This window comes from Leguminivora glycinivorella, chromosome 7, assembly GCF_023078275.1.
Source record: "Leguminivora glycinivorella isolate SPB_JAAS2020 chromosome 7, LegGlyc_1.1, whole genome shotgun sequence".
Taxonomy (NCBI): domain Eukaryota; kingdom Metazoa; phylum Arthropoda; class Insecta; order Lepidoptera; family Tortricidae; genus Leguminivora; species Leguminivora glycinivorella.
In genome coordinates, this window is record NC_062977.1 from 16,796,883 (window position 1) to 16,802,329 (window position 5,447).

Genomic DNA, 5,447 nt, shown 5'->3' on the forward strand with positions numbered 1-5,447 from the left:
CTTATATACCTATTATGTTCTTTCGCTTTACGACAATTTTGTGGTGTAAATTGCCGAGAAAAATATAATTAATTCCTCGCAATCGAAGTAAAAAGCAAAGTGTACAACAGGGGCATAAATTTAATAATAATTATTGAAACCTAGAACGAAACGCGCCGAGCGCGGGAGCGAGCGGGAAGGAACATATCTCCCTCTCGCTTACCCGTAGGTACACCTCCTTACATACTAGCTCATACCGTTCAGGCGGAATGCGGAATTACTGAAAGTACATAAATTTACTAAGTTATAGTGATTTTTTCAATACGTACATAATAAACAGCATTGGTACATCAATTTCCATGAGAAAAAAGTAGATGATGTCATATCTATCTATGAGAACTGAGTGGCGCCGCTGCAGAGCATCCTCTGCAGCGGCGCCACAATAAAAGCCCATTATTTCGTTTCCCGCTATAGGTACAGTCATAAAATTATACGTACATACTGTACGTCTTACGAACATCATTTTAACATATAATTAGTTGAATTTCATTATGGTGGCGCCGCCGCAGAGTAGCACACAAAATAAAATATAAAAAAAAACGTTAAACTAATGTCCACTAACTTTTTAACAGATAAATAGTTAATTAAAGAAATTTAAAAACCGTGACGAGTGGCGGAAAACAGGGTAGCACGCCCAACTTTTAACTGCCTGTCGGGGGAAATAATTCGTGTATAAGCGAATTTTGGCATAGTTGTAAAGAATGGTGTCTTAATTCACGTACTCAAAGTACTCTTGGGTCGGGGTGGTAATGGTAGTATGGAGGGGAAAAGACGGACAATAATAGTACATTGTACTAACGAGAGTAAGTTGGCTTGCTGGAGCGATTTAAAGAGTCGAGTTAGTAATATTCATACTTCCCGAGTAACGCACAATGTTTTTCATCACACTTGCATTATAAAAAAAATCTTCCCTGTCCATCTTTTCCTATCCATATTTCATGATCCCAGATAAAAAGTGAACATATTTTTCTTTGTAGAGAATTTTCTGAAGATTACTTGTGTCTTGAAACATTTTTTGCTACGTGGCACAGTTTAAGAAGTATTCACGAAAAACTAAAAAAAGGGACTTTTTCCACTCCCCCTCTACCCGTTATCTCCACCCAAACCCCGAGTACTTTGAGAATGTGGATTAAGACACCATTCCCTACAATTATACCAAAATTCGCTTATACACGAATTAATTCCGATGAGGTAGGCTTCGTTGAGTGTGCTAGGGGAGGCCTTTGCTCAGCTGTGGGACACAATATAGGCTGTTAAAATAGTATCTTACGACGTTTTTCAGTACAGATGAGCCTCCGAACGAGACTTCGGAGTCCGAAGTTTCGACCTGGCATATAATGAACCACTTCTCGCACTAGTGCGTAAAAAAACCACCATCTGTACTGAAAAAATAGTTAATTGTTTTACAAGGGGGCAAAGTTATTGTTTAACTGCACGTGCCAATATTGATACTCGAGCAAGCGAAAGATTCCAATATGGCAAAATAGTACATTACAATACAAGTGCGTAAAAAAGGAAGTTCGAAACGAGTAGCGATAAATTAAAACACGACCGAAGGGAGTGTTTTAAATCGACACGAGTTACGAATTTCCTTTTCGCACGTGTATCGTACGACGTTTTTCAGTACAGATGAGCCTCCGAAGTTTAGACCTGGGGCCCGTTTCTCGAAAGGTACAAGCCTTGTATTACAAGTGTGTTTCCATGACAACCCATACGATTTGACAGTTCGCGCACTTGTAATACAAGGCTTGTACCTTTCGAGAAACGGGCCCCTGGCGTATAATGAACCACTTCTCGCACTAGTGCGTAAAAAAAAACACCATCTGTACTGAAAAAATACTATCGCAAGGAAGTCATTTCGTTTAAAAATAAATATATCTACTCTGCCTATTCCGATTGCTTATAGTACAAGAACTTATTTAGTTAAAAATAGAATAACTAAGGAACTTATAAATTTGGTCTTCTAGTAAAATTTACCGTGTAACAACATGCACTGTCGTCTGTCTAACACAGTCCGTTCTCTATTGGGAAAAGGTGAATTTTTGAGTAGGGCATTGGCGTTTGGTATGGGTATTATACACGTCCTCCCGAGTCAAACAAGACCGGTAGCCACTTTGAACTCCGTGTCCGAAGGGGGGAGAGGGGGTCAAAGTATGGAGCTCCTGCTGCTCAGAAAAAAATTCTGGCCGATTAGTTTGAGCTTTTGAGTCAATTTTAGTGTCAGTTTTATGTAACTACTTTTTTAGGGTTCCATAGCAAAATATAGCACAATATTTAATATAATGAATTTTTAGTAGCCACGAAATGCAAACAAATCCTCATATTTCCATATTTTTATACTAATCATGATTTTTAAAAAATATTTTTAAAAAGCCTATTTTATTAGTAATCTTTGATGATTCTAATATTTGATGTAAAAAAAATATTGAAAGTACTGCAACGATCGCCATCGCAGCATAGGGGACAGCATAAAGATTTTTAATAATCATTATACTGCGCCCCGAGTGTTACCCACGATCAAGAAGAAGCGACGTGTTAACTTAGGGTATATCTTACTTCCTCCATACTTAATTTTATAAATAATATTTGTTAAGGCACTTGGGCGTGGCGTGAGGAAGTAACAAACACAGTATGCTCACAAACTTTTGCCTTAATAATATTACTGTGATTTTTAATCTTCTTCAATTTAATAATGAAGCGAACAGTTTACATAAAAATGACACCAAACTTGACTCGAAAGTTCAAAACTAATAGGCCAGAATTTTTTTTCTGAGTACCGGGAGCTCCATACTTTGACCCTTTCGGACACGGAGTTCAAAGTGGCTACCGGTCCTCTTTGACTCAAGAGGATGTATATAATACTCATACCAAACACCATGTCTGTACTCCAATATATATACCTCTCCATACAAGCATGCCCAATAGAGAATGGACAAAACAGTACAAACTGACGTCTCTTGAGTTGGGTCTCAGCAGCGTGTTGAAACCATTACATGTCTCGAAACTTTCCTCCGTTACATTTGGAAATGTCTGCCTTACAGCACCTGTAAAATTTATAAAATGTTAGGAAACCTTTAGATATATTATTTTAAATCAATTTGGACTAAACGCATATGAATAAGTCTTTTGCAAAAACGTCTTTTTTGGCACAAGCTTTTTTATTGCCGACTGTACCTTTCTTTCAACAGTTGTCTACTGCTCTCCGAGATGTTTCTAAAAACCCCTTTTACTCAATGGGGATACGACGTTTCATAACAAAGTTCCTATGACCACCTTTCTGCTCCATCATCAGATCAGCTCCATGATACCATAATATTGCATTGTCACATGATTTACATATGCATGCAAAATTTCAGCTCAATCGGAAACCGGGAAGTGGGTCAAATTTAGCTTCTACGTTTTGACCCAAACTAACACTAACACACTAACAAGGCAAGTTGAATAAAAGCTTGTAATAAAAGATGGACATTGCCCTTTATGAAGGGTTCATAAGTACTTACGTTTTAGAACATTCGTCAGTATTAGGGTAGATGATGAAATTGTTTTTTCCCTGTCCAGAAGTCATCCCACAAGATTGGTTCCAAACAGCAATTGATGCAGTCCCGTTCCTTGCCTCCTTCTGTTTGCCTTAGCATATCCTAAAAAGAGAAAAGAGAGTCAGTGTTATTCAATCCATAATTACTTCAGCAGAAACGGGCGATTTACTACAGCAGGGGTCAATTCTCCATACAAAAGCTCTCGACTATTTCCTCCCTGGTTTTTTCAACACAGATTATTATATTTATTATCGTTTATATATGTGTCGGACTGTCGTAGGATAGTCAAAATGGGTCAACAATTAGCCAAAAAAAACCAAACGGTATGACACAGATTATTTCATTATCATTCAAATCCTCAAATTTCATCCTGATTGATTAAGTTTTAGAGGAGGAAACAGTTGAGAGTGGAACCTCAATTTTTATACTATAAATCTAGTTAATAACACAAACTAGTAAGAGATTTTTGCTATACCCTTTTCAGGGTCCAAATATGTACATATTGTAAAAATTATATGGTATGCAAATAAAGAACAATAGTATATTACCTAAGATTCTCTAATTGAAAGGGGGAGCTCCTTTCCATTTTCGCTCCTGTTGCCCTTCAATGCAGCCCGTGGAGCAGCTGTGACATACTCCATGTTATTATGAGCAAAAGTAACAAACTCATACCTAAAGCTGAAAACATAAAATTAGTTGAATAAATCAGCATCATTAATATATTTACACAAGTAGAAGTAGTTAGTTTCAATTAGATTTGAATGGTTTTCTCCTCATACCATAAAATTTATTCTATATCTAATCTATCTCATATAATCTAATTAACAGGATAACGTTAGATTCTTCACTCCTACGGTTGCACCTAGATCAGCATACCTAGGGCATTTTATTTCTTAAATAACTAAAAACTAAACCAAACAAACAAACTCGACCAAAATCAATAAATAACCAGAACTGGCAGGCAAGCATGGTCGTGCGATAAATGATAAAACATTAGGCCATCCCATGCTTGCCTGCCTGGCGCTAAGAATAAAACACATGGACGCCTAACGCAAAGTGCAGTTAACTCGATAGAACTCATTTCATTCAAAGAATCCATACAAAACTTAAGAAACAAAATACTTACTATATGATCCTGGTCTGCATTCCGTGGGTTTCCACTCCGTTCTATATGTGACGGTTCTGTGCCAGGTGGGCCCTGCCGTTTTTTGATGTCATCCGACCATCTGCTCGTGGTTTCCCGCCACCTCGGCCACCCAGGCTAGGTCTCCACAGCAATACTAGGCGACCCCATTGATCGTCATCTCTGCGAAAAATATAGCCGGTCCATTCCCACTTGAGTTAATCCTTTTTGCAATGTCGGTAACTTTATTGCGTTGGCGAATATCCTCATTTCGAATTCTGTCTCGCAATGAAATTCCTGGCATCGCGCCCTGATAGCTCTTTGCGCCAGTCTGAATTGACGAATTCTTCCAACAGTCAGCGTCCATGTCTCCACGTGTCCACTAAAGTAACACAATTTGTAAAATACCAAAAATTACTTAAAAAACGGCACGGTGGACGTCGGCAAAAACTAATTACAAAATTTACAAGTCAACAATCAAAAAGGTAAGAAAGATGGCGGAGCTTCGCAGCTCGCTTGTTCGTGGCGTCACAAGGGGCGTCAGGGTTACCAACTTAAATGTTTTACCGCTACTTTTTCGTTTTCGCTACAATCCTTACAAAATTTTATAAAAGCAATACTTTGAGAACGAGGTATTTATTTCATTTATTTGTGTGGTATTTAATATGTATTTAATACGAAATTGTCTATTTTGATTTGATTTCCTAGTAATTAGTCTCATTTATTAGTAAGTATATTTAAAGAAGTAC

General features: G+C 37.7%; 1 long non-coding RNA gene across 1 annotated transcript; it reads right to left on the minus strand.

Moving 5' to 3' along the window:
- Positions 1-1,817: 1,817 nt before the first annotated feature.
- On the minus strand, positions 1,818-5,213 carry LOC125228137. The gene is made up of 4 exons (XR_007177251.1): positions 4,702-5,213; positions 4,124-4,253; positions 3,540-3,677; positions 1,818-3,083 (listed from the first exon to the last, which is right to left on the minus strand). It is a non-coding gene; the product is annotated as an uncharacterized LOC125228137 (long non-coding RNA).
- Between the last annotated feature and the right edge of the window lie 234 nt (positions 5,214-5,447).